This window comes from Camelus dromedarius, chromosome 25 (genome assembly GCF_036321535.1).
Source record: "Camelus dromedarius isolate mCamDro1 chromosome 25, mCamDro1.pat, whole genome shotgun sequence".
NCBI classification, from domain to species: domain Eukaryota; kingdom Metazoa; phylum Chordata; class Mammalia; order Artiodactyla; family Camelidae; genus Camelus; species Camelus dromedarius.
In genome coordinates this window covers 3,204,920-3,217,017 of record NC_087460.1, presented here as the reverse complement: position 1 = coordinate 3,217,017, position 12,098 = coordinate 3,204,920, and positions in this window count along the sequence as shown.

The window sequence follows — 12,098 nt, the reverse complement described above, 5'->3', positions numbered from 1 at the left end:
CCTCTGTCTCTAAGCTCCTGGACCACCTCCCTCTTTGTGCCCCCTCAGTATCTCACGTTCAAATGTCCTGCCAGAGGCCCCGATATCTTAGCGACTTGGCAGACTAGAGAGTCCCCTTGGCCATGGTCACCAGCCTGACCTCCAAGCAGCTGGCATTCTGCAGTAGGAGACTGCACGATCTTGTCTCCGGACTGAGTTGTTGTGGCCAGAATGGCTGGGGAACACGGTCCAAAGCGTATGGATTCCATCTTATTATTCCCAAATTAAAGATGGGGAAGTGTTGTGGAGAGGTGAAGCGCCTTGCCTGAGGTCACACACTTAGGAGACAGTGGAATCTAGTCTCTGGATCAGAACACAAGCCTTCTGTTTCCAAAGCCTGAGGATTTTCTACTCTAAGGGGCTACCGCCCGAGTAAACATCGTGTTTGGTTTGGTTTTTGTGTTTTAGACTAATTAAGTACGTTTTAAGTCATAGAAAAATGATAATTTCTGCAAGGTGTTCCCCTTAGTTGATGTTATTTTCGACCTGAAACTTCCATCTTTCTGAATAAATTAAAACACAGCATCCCGAGTGTTAACAATCATGTTAAGTAAAACGCTTCGCACCAAGTCTGAGAGAATTGCTCGAGCGATCACAATATTAATAATGGCATCATTTGTTAATTACACATTAATTACTGCTGTTTGAAAGAAGACAAAGACGACAGAAGTGCTGGTAATCATACTACAAGAACCTGTTTAGAACAAAACTGACACAAGAATGCTTGACACAAGAATGCGTGACTCTCAGGGACCATCAGCTGGCCCTGTGGCCCTGTGGCCCAGGGCAAGACGATGTCCCTCGGGGCTCCCTCAAAAGAGGGGCTTGGTTTAATAATCTCTATGGCTTCTTCTCGCTCTGCCGTTCTACCAAGCTAAGAATTTGATTTTGCAGTCTCGCAAGGGGCTGAGGAAAGTGTGCAGACTGAGGGCATACTGACACTAAGCCCGTAGTCCTCCCCGCCCCGCAGCTGGGTGCCTCTCATGGGACCAGGCTGCAGGGACAGCACAGCAGGTTCTTGCTACAACTCGAAGCCTTCTCATCCCAGCCATGCTGACTGGTCGCCCTTGAGGGATTAAAAAACTTCCTCCACGTTACTTTGCGCACACACAGGTCATCCCAGTGGCCATGTCCCACCCCCCTGATCTCATCTCATCTCATCTCATCTCAACGGGCAGCAGAATTTCCATCCGCTCCAGCAGCTGCTGGTAGCGGCAGGGTCTGGGGTGGTCTCTGTTAACCCGCCAGCTGCTTCTGCAGCAGGCGGGAGGAGCGTCCGCTGGACCGCAGCTGTTCAGAGCATCGCTGGAACAATGGTTGACTTCCACCACAAGAATGTGTCAAAACCGTTTTTTTTTTTGAATGCAGAAAATCATTTCAGATGGACTTACAAGCTGTGGGCAAAGCGCGCTCCAAATAACGCCCCGCACGTAGCGAGTATTCAGTAAATGGTAGCTCATTATGCTGGATATCAGCTCTCCCAGAGTAATGAGATGGAAATAATGATGTCCAAACTCCACGCATTCACCCCAGACCATCCCAGAGTCTCTATCCAGCAGGAATTCTTCCTGGACACCTCAGTCTACACTTACCTCTAGCATTCACTCACTTATTCATTCATTCAGTCTAACAAAGTCTCCTTTCCAGCATTCCTGCCGGAAAATCCCCCCACCTCTGCCTCAGAGCCTCCGTGTGGGGGAACCTGACCCTCTGGGTGGCTGGTCAGTCTAAGGAGGCAGCCCCCTTCCCGCCCCACTCCCCAGTGATTAAATTCTCAGGTCCCCAGGTGTGTCATTCAGCTCCTCCGTTTCCTCACCTGTCAACGTGATAAAAACAATACCCACCTCACAGAACGTCGTAATTATCGAATGAGATCTGGCATGTGAAACACGGCACCTGACACCACGGGATGGCTCTGCGAGTGTGGGTTAATGATATTATCATTTCCGTAATCATCATTACAGAAGGTGAAACTTTCTAGCCTCTGGACACAGCTGAGCTATCGGGAGTTCTATGGGCTCTTCAGCAAACCTTCTGGGCTTCAGTTCTTCATCTTGAGATGGGAGCTGAAGGATACAATGTGAGGCGTTCCGGTCTGGCCTTAGGCAAAATCCATCTGTTCCAGTCCACCATTTCTTTTCTTCCTGCCTCTTTTTCCTTTTTCTTGAACGCTATAACTTAGGTGCCCAGTGCCTGCACACCACTCCAGCTTACACATGTCCCACCTAGACTACCACTAGAATTGTACAGATGCTCTTTTTAGAACTTACCAGTCTTCTGTCACACTTTTTCAAGACCCTTTCTCTCCTGAGTTATTATACCAAATTAGTTCCTGCTAAAGTGTTAATGACTAACCTCAGTTCCCTTCCTCCCTGCTATCTGTTCCCCCCCCCCCAAAGGGCTGGGTAAATTTTAGACCCAAATGGCAGGGTCTGTGGAGGAGTTCATTCTGAGCAGGTGGAGATCTCACCTAGGGGAGCTTCGCCTCGCCCTGTGCAGGTAGCTTCCTCTTCCACCTACACATTAAGCCAGCCAACCCTTCCGATGCAACCTGGTGGAAAGGAGGGCTGTTCCAGGGAGTAGTCAGTTAATATGAAGACCGCCATCTACTGGCAGATGGTATCTACTGGCCCTATTGGTGTGCTTAATAAGTTATTGCTCCTGTGCGGACTTCCCTGATTGGGTTGCCTGAGAGAGGAGGACCAGTCATCTCCCCCATTCTTTTTCTTTAACCTTCCTTTTAAAACCTTTGATCCTTTAAAGCACACAACATTTCTCAGAGCCTTTGAGCCAAAAGAGATCTTTGGAGTGGATAACTGTTGTAAGCCATTGACACTTTAGTATAAATTAACCCATTTGACTACCACCAGTCTAGAAGTTGGGCTGAAATTCTAAGGAGGTGACAAATTGCTTGTCTTCCTTCCTTCCTCCCTTCCTCGCTTTCTTCCTCTTTCCTTTTTTCTTTTCTTTTTTTCCTTGTCTTTCTTTCTCTCTCCTTCCCTCTGTCCTCCTCTCTCTCCCTTTCTTTCTCTCTCTCTCCTCTTCTCTCTCCTATCATTGAAATAAAAGTTTGGATCAAAAGCAAAATCCTACCAGTGGATAGGAAAGGACAGCAAAGAGTTTTCATTTCCCAAGAGGTAGCTATGGACATTTTAAAAAGGCATCAGTCCTCTGGCCTTACTTACTCCAATCAAAGCTCATCTGTACCCATTTCTGAATGTCTGAAATGAATGCCACCCCTCCTGAAACCTCCCCAGTCTTCGGGACCCCATATTTTCAATTCCTTCACCCCCTCTAACAGTCTCCAACCTCCCTTCCAATTAGAAGTGTAAATAACTTTGCCATATTCTTAACCACGTCTCACACTTGGGGCATTTGTGTTATGTGTGCCCACCTGGCCTCTTCTCACGGACTGTTACTTCTGAAGATATCTGGCTTTTCTCGGGATGTCATCATTGCACCAAGTATAAGTTTCAGCACTGGTCACCCAACTAGATATGTTCACTGTTTAGGGTTCAAACAGGGGTGAGGTGACGGCAAGAGGTCTTCGTTAAGCTCAAATGGCGTGGAAAGTCTCCATATCCCGGCTTCTATGTGGGCTGCAAGACTGGAGAACGGCGGTTTACCAGCTGGAGGGTGGCTGTCCCTGCAGAGGCAGGAAAACCTTCCAAGGAGTGTTCAGGCACGAACTACTTTAAGGGAACGCATTTCCAGACCCTCAGTTCCCACTCTGGCCCTTCCCTAAAACTCATCTGCTTGGTCATGAGCCTGCAGCTCTTTGCCAACTTTACCAAAAAAAAAAAAAAAAAAAAAAAAAGGATTAACTGTCATCCATCCCAAAACTTACCAGGATCCTTTAGGCCAAGTATGAGAACCTCCACGGCATCAAAGGAAAACTAAAAATATGAATGAAAGTAACATAAATATCTGAAGCTTTGTGTCTTTCCTTGTCTTATCAATAGTGCTGCTAAGGGCAAAGCATGGCATTAGCATTAGAAACAGGGTACTCTGATCCATTCGGGGGATATTTGAACTCACGTATATTGTACAGTGAGGCAGTAAAAGGGATTATTTTTGTTTAATGACTTCCTGTCCATCCCCCAGTGATCGTCAAAGAACACGTTGCCATCGTGTGAATCTCATGAAAATAAAGTGAGTGACGGGAGGGAATATTAAAGGTGGGGGCGACTCATTTTATTCAAGTGATAAATTCGTGGTATGACTTCAAGCCCTATCTCTGTCTGTCTGTCTGTCTATCTATCTATCTATCTATCTATCTATCTATCTATCTATCTATCTATTATCTATCTAGTCTATCATTTTAGAATTAGAGCGTGGACTGTTTGTCATGGGGAGATGTATAAAGACACATTGATTTGCATTGAAAAATGAAGGCTAAGTGGATTCTTTTGGTTTGGGTTTGGGTTTGGGGCTTTTTTTGGACAGGGAATAAACCTACTCTGGGTGATGAGTTCTACAATGATGGCCATGTGCAATGATTAGGATAAATTGTGGATATTATTCATGAATTAAATGTGTTAAATCTGCAGCTTTTAAAAGCTAACAACAATAAAAATAAAGCACATGGTAATATAGAATAATTTTTTACAAAAAAGGCTTGGCAAATAAGTGTTAAATTAACAATATTCCAATTTATCTTACTCTAGGTATATTGAATTAGACGGTACCTTTAAGAAAAAGAGTAACACAGATAATTAATCATTTGCTGCGTCTCGGTGAAGCAGCTTAGGTGACTTCTCAGCAGCACAGGACGTTAATGACTGTGAGGCTGGATAATAGATGCTTGTCCGTCTGAGGTTCCCTGATTCTTTGCTTTCAGTGATATCAGAGGAGGACCTAAGGGGCTGTCAGCTGATAGATTATTAAAAATAAGCCATGCTGATAGAGCAGTATGTTATTTTTGGCATAGAACTTGGAAAGAGTTCAGAGAGTTAAATCATATTGCTATAATAAAACTCCTTCCAACGTATTTAAGAGAACAAATTCACTTCTATAAAAACGAGGAGCAGGAGCAGAACGGGTCCCGCTCCCTGCGCAATCCTCGCAACAGGCAACGTCGTGCACGGACACAGCTAGGGCAGTTACAAATAAAAGCCTTCTTCGTTTCATTAAGAGAGAATTTCCTAATAAAAAAAATCTTAATTGAATTTCTTAACTTGAGAAAATAGATTCACATGCAGTGGTAAGAGATAATACGCAGATATCCCGCGTACCGGTTCCCCAGTGGTAACATCTTGCGACGCAGCGGTGCAGTATCGCAGCCGGGACTCCGATCCGGTCGGGAGACAGAACATTTCCGTCACCATGAGGGTTTCTCCTGCTACCCTTTTCTTCCTTCGTGTCCCTCCTTAACCACTCATCCGTTCTCCCTGTCTATGCGTTTGTTGTTTCAGGAACGTTATATAATGGACTCACACACTACATAACCCTCTGGGACTGGCTTTTTTTTCACTCAGCAACACTCTCTGGAGATTCACGCAGTGTTGAACATACCCATAGTTTGCTCCTTTTTATTGCCGAGTGACATTCCGTGGGATGGATGGACCATAGTGGAACCATGCACACAATCCTCCCCCAGAATGTTACAGAGTTGCAGTCCTTCCTGTGCAGCCTCTTCAGCTTCGTTTCTTTCAATTAGCAATACGCTTTCAAGGTGCCTCCACTTCTTTTCACGGCTTGATAACTCATTTCCTTTTAGCACTGAAGGATATTCCATTGTATGGGGGTGCCACTGTGGGTCCATTTACCTGCTGAAGGACACTCATTATTTGGCAGTTATGAGTAAAGCTGATGTAAACTTCGGTGCACAGTGTTTTGTGTGGGCATGTTTTCAGCTCATTTGGGGCAACACCGAGGCGTGCAATGCTGGATTGTCTGGTAAGATCACACTTAGCTTTGTCAGAAGCTGCCAGGCTGTCTTACAACGTGGCTGCACCGTTTTGCCTTCCCACGAGTGACGAATGAGCGTTCCCGTGGCTCTCCCCTCACCAGCGTGTGGTGCTGTCCGTGTTTTGGGCTTTAACCATCCCAATAGGTGTGCAGCACCTGTTTTATTAATTACAGTTCCCTGATGACCTGTGATGTGGAGCATCTTTTCATATGCTTATTTGAAATTTGTGTATCTTCTTTGGTGAGGTTTCCGTCAGATCTTCTGCCCACTTGTTAATTGGATAATTTGTTTTCTTAGAGTTTTAAGAGTTCTTTGTAGATTTTAGATAACGGAATTTTTTTTAACTTTTTTTTTATTGAGTTATAGTCATTCTACAATGCTGTGCCAAATTCCAGTGTAGAGCACAATTTTTCAGTTATACATGAACATACATATATTCATTGTCACATTTTTTTCGCTGTGAGCTACCACAAGATCTTGTATATATATTTCCCTGTGCTATACAGTATAACCTTGTTTATCTAGTCTACATTTTGAAATCTCAGTCTGTCCCTTCCCATCCCCTCCCCCATGGCAACCACAAGTTTGTATTCTATGTCTATGAGTCTGTTTCTGTTTTGTATTTATCTTTTGTTTTGTTTTGTTTCGTTTTTTAGATTCCACATATGAGTGATCTCATATTGTATTTTTCTTTCTCTTTCTGGCTTACTTCATTTAGAATGACATTTTCCAGGAGCATCCATGTTGCTGCAAATGGCATTACATTGTCATTTTTATAGCTGAATAGTATTCCATTGTATAAATATACAACATCTTCTTTATCTAGTCATCTGTTGATGGACATTTAGGCTGTTTCCAAGTCTTGGCTATTGTAAATAGTGCTGCTTTGAACATTGGGATGCAGGTGTCTTTTTGAAGTAGGGTTCTTTCTGGATATAAGCCCAGGAGCAGGATGACTGGGTCATATGATAAGTCTATTCCTAGTCTTTTGAGGCATCTCCATACTGTTTTCCACAGTGGCTGCACCAAATTTTTTTTTTTTTAAATCTGATGTGTGTTTGGCAAAGATTTTCTTCCAGCCTCTGACTTGTTTTTTTTATTCTCTCTATAGTGTCTTTCACAGACGTTTTTAATTTTAATGAAGCCCAACTTATCCAACATTTCTTTCATGGGTTGTGTTTTGGTGACGTACGTAAAAGTCGTGGCCAAATCTGATTACATAGATCTTCTCCATGTTGTCTTCCAGAACTTTTATAGTTTTGCATAAAGTCTGTGTCTAGATTATTATTTTTGCACGTGGATATCCAGTCATTCTCAGCCTTATCTGTTGAAACTATTATCCTCTCTCCATTGAATTGCCATTGGTCGTCGGTCAAAGATCAGTTGACTGTGTAGTGTGGGTCTGTCTCTGGGCTCCCCATGCTGCTCCATCGATTAATGTGTCTATACTTCCACCAGCACCACAGTCCTGATTGCTGTAGCTTCACAGTAAGTCCTGAAGCTGAATAGTGTCTGTCTTCTGATTCCTTTCTTCATCAATGTTGTGTTGGCTACCTTGAGTCTTTTGCCTTTCCAAAGAAACTTTAGAATTCGTTTGCAGAGACCCACAAAATAGTTTGCTCGGAGTTTAACTGAGGCTGTGTTGAATCTACAGCTCATTTGGGGAGAACTTTGACATCTGAGCAGTCTTCCTGTCTGTGAACGTGGGCTAACGCTCCACTTTCTTAGATAATCTTTGATTTCTTCTATCAGAGTTTGACAGTTTTCCTCATACAGGTCTCTTATACATTTTATTAGATTTATACTTCATTCTGCAGGGTGAGAATGTACATGGGGTGGGTTTTTGACTTTTAAATTCCAGACACTCATGACTGGTATGTTGGAAAGCAATTGACTTTTGTATACTAACCTGGTATTCTGCAGCCTCGCTGTAAGCAGTCACTAGTTCCAGAAGGTTTTTGTTGTTGCTGTTAATTCTTCGGGATTTTCTACCTAGACAATGATGTCATCTGCAAACGAAGAAAGTTTTATTTCTTCCACCTCAGTGTGTATGCCTTTTACTGCCGACCTCGTCTTACTGCACTAGCTCAGACATCCAGGGTAACGCCGAGCGGGAGTGGTGAGAAAGGATGGGTTTCCTTCATTGATTCAAGTATGTTTCATTTTAACCACTCCGATTCGTGTGCAATGATATGTTGTGATTTTACTGGCTAAGGGTATTGAGCATCTTTCGATTACTTATTTGTTATCTTTAGATTATCTTTGGTGAAAGGTCTTTCATACTTTTTACCCACTTTCTAATTGGATTGTTTGCTTTTTAACTCTTTGAGCAAAACAACTTTACTTTTTCTTGAGTTCTTTCTGCATTCTACTTTGGTGGTTTGCAAATATTTTCTTCCTGTCTGTAGCTTGGCTTTTCATCCTCTCAATGGGCTCTTTTGCAGAGCTAAAGTTGAAAATGTTGGTAAAGTCTAGCTTATCAGTTTTTTCTTTTACAGATTGTAGTTTTCATGTCAAGTCTAAGAGCTCTTTTGTTTAGCCTAGAGCCTGATGATTTTCTCTTATATTTGTCTAAAAAAAGTTATAATTCTATATTTTACATTTAAGTTTGCGATCCACTTTGAGTTAATTCTTGTAGAAGGTGTTGAGACTTAAGTTGAGGGATTTTTATTGATTTATTTTCATGTTAATGGCTACCCGGTTGCTCCAGCACCATTTGTTGAAATGGCTACCTTCCTTCTGTTGCACTGGTTTCGCACATTTGCCACACATAAGTTGAACACATTCTGTGAGTCTATTTCTGTGTTCTGTGTTCTGTTCCATTTGTCTCCACGTCTGATCTTCCGTAAGTAACACACAGTCTTGACTATTGATTTGCTGTAGCTGTAAGTCAGTCCTGGAATCAGCTAGATTGATTTTTCTCAATTTATTTTTCTTTCTCAAAATTATTCTGGCATTTCTAGCTCTTTGCCTTTCCATCAAAGTTTGGAATAATCTTGTGGATATTTACTGAAATCTTGCTGGGATGTTGGTAAGAAGTGTGTTGTGCACGTGTATCAGTTTGGGAAGAACTGACATCTGAGTGACTACTTGGAGTCTTCCGGTGTTCGGCACGGCTCGCCTCGCCTCTCCGTTTACACCTCCCTGACTTCCTTCATCAGCAGTGTGTAATTTTAGGTGTGTAAGTTCTGTACCTGTTTTGTTAGATTTCAAGCAATTGTAGCATGGGATTCTGTTTCTTATTTTGATGTCCATTTGTTTGCTGTTTATGGATACAACGGATTGCTTTTTGTGTGTTTATCTAATATTCTGTGAACTTGCCAGACTCACTTACTGGTTTTAGGAGTCTTTTGTAGACTCCTTGGGATTTTTTCATAGTCATACCATCTGAAAATAGGGACGGTTTATTTCTGTTTTCTGATCCATATGCTTTTTATTTCCTTTTCTTGCTTTATTGCCCTGGCAAGAACTTCCAGGACTATGCTGAATAAAGTGGTGAAAGCAGACATTGTTGCCTTGTTCCCAGTGTTAGGGGGAAGACATGTAGTTTTTAACTTTTAAGCATAATGTTCGCTGTAGATTTTTTGCAGCTGTTCCTCGTCAAGTTGAGGAAGTTTCCTTCTACCCCCGTGCTTTTTTTTCCTGAGGAAATGAATGGATGCTGAATTTTGTCAGATGCTTTTTCTGCATTGGTTGATTTGATCATATAATTTTTCTTCTTTAACTTGTTAATATGATTGATTATATTGATGAAATTTAAAATATTGAACCAGCCTTGCTTCTCTGGAATAAACCCCACTTGGTGATGGTGTATAATTCTTTTTATAATTGTCGAATTCTATTTGCTAATATTTTATTAAAAATTTTTGTCTATATTTATGAAATTTATTGGTCTATAGTTTTCCTTCTTCTTCTTCTTCTTCTTCTTTTTTTTTTTTTTTTTTGCACTGTCTTTGTCCGGTTTTGGCATTATGATATTACTAGCTTCATAAAATGAATGGGGATGTGTTTCCTTCTCCTGTATTTTCTGGAAGAGATTGTGTAGAATTGGTGTTAATTCTTCTTTAAATTTGGTAAAATTCTCCAGTGAAACCATCTGAGTCTGGAGATTTTTCTTTTGAGTTTTAAAATTATAAATTCAATTTTCCTAATGATTATAGGGTTATTTAGATTCCCTATTTCATATTGGGTCAGTTGTAATTTTTTGCAATTATCTGTAACTTTGTGTTTTCTGAGGAACTGGTCCGTTGCATCCGAGTGGTCAAGTTTCTGAGGTCGCGCTGTCTGCAGAATCCTTCGTTGTTCTGCTGTCTCTGGCTCTGCAGGGACAGCCCAGCTTCACTCTTGATGTTAGTCACTCGTGTTCTCTCTCTCTCTCTCCTTTTCTTTGTCAGTCTTGCTGGAGGTTTGTCAATTTTGTTGATCTGTCCAAGGAACCAGCTCCTTATTTCACAGCTTTTTCCCTGCTGCTTTTCTGTCTTTACATTTCACTGGTTTTCCCTCTTCTCGTCTGCATTATTTCCTTCTTCCCCCCAGCTCCTTGGGAATGGCTGCTCTTCATTTTCTAGGTTCTTAAGGTGGGAGATTTGGTTATTGACACGAGACCTTTCCTATTTTCTAAATATATAAGAATGCTTTAAAATGTGTTGAGGTTTGTTTCGTGCCCTGGGACACGGTCTGTACCAGGGGGGCATCTGGTGCCGCCCATTCTCCCCTCCATAGCGCTTAGCGGGGTCCCCTTACTTCCGACATGCTGTATTTCGTTTTCTTTCAGTTCAATGTATTTTTGGATTTCCCCTGAGACTTCCTTTCTTCCCATGGATTATGTAGAAATGTTTTGGTCTTTTCCTGTTATCTTTCTGTTACTGACTTCTCGTTTCAGTCTACTGTGGTTAGAGAACAAACTCTGTGTTATTTAAATTATTTCAACTGTGTTGATAAAAGCTATTGTTCATAAGATAAGCTGAAGGATGTATGTATTGCACAACATGGGAGGATAGCCAATTTAATAACTGTAAATGCAAAGTAACCTTTTAAGATTATGTAATTTTTTAAAAAAATTTTAATGTATTGGGGTTTGTTTAAAGACCCAGGATATGGTCTATATTGGTATATTCTATGTTAAAAATTTTCTTATCAAAATGTATAATATTTTATACTGTTTTTATCAACTATGTACTACTAGTAATTGTTACCATAACCTAATAGGGAATCATAATTTTAATAATTCTAGTAATAGTTAGAATATGACAGTTACAGGAATTTTGAAAATTATGCTTCTGAACATAATTGTGTTGAATTACAACAAGTGAAGGGAAGTAGAAATGCAATTTCAAAAAGAAATGGAAACAATATAAAATCTATAACCATAAAAAAAGAACTTGCTTATACATTTTTAAGTGTATGATGTCATATGTCAAATAATTGCCGTAACTATTTTCCACTGCAAATTAAAAGTATGATTTAAGTATTTTATTTTAAATTGCCAATTTTTATAAGACTCTGGAAATTACACTGATTTTAACTACATGGTCACACTTCCGATGTAAACTTTTGGGTGGTGGCTCACAAATAGAAGAGAGAATACATAATTGAAAAAAGTGTGTGTGTGTGTGTGTAGGGGGCTGGTGACGTCTGCAGACCATCGCTCCAAGAAGAGTGAGGGGGATGGATTAAGAAAAGTATGTGATTACGATGACGTGCCTTGTTGTTTATTTATTCATCCAACGAGCCATATGATCAAGTTCCCTTTGTTGCTATGTGCTACTTCCTCTGCTAAGTGACAGAAAGAGGTAGGTGACTGATTTGAGGCCCCAGCCTTCAAGTAAAGCATCATGTACTAAGACACAAGTGGAAACACCACCACTCAGTGGAGTAGGGGTCTACGCCTTGTCCTCCAGCCTTAATCGCTGTAATGAGACAATGGATGAGGGAGTGCAGGGGTCTCATTTTTTAAACCTGGACTATGGAACTATATTGTACCCCTCACCCTGCTCTCATCCCTCTATATTCACTCTTATACATCGCATGTTATCATCCATGCTAAGTGGTTCACACGGTCAGGGCAGGAACGGGACACAAGCTAAAAGGACTTCAGCAAACTCCAGGCATGAGGCTTCGTCGCAGAAGCTTGGCTTGGGCTGGGTGA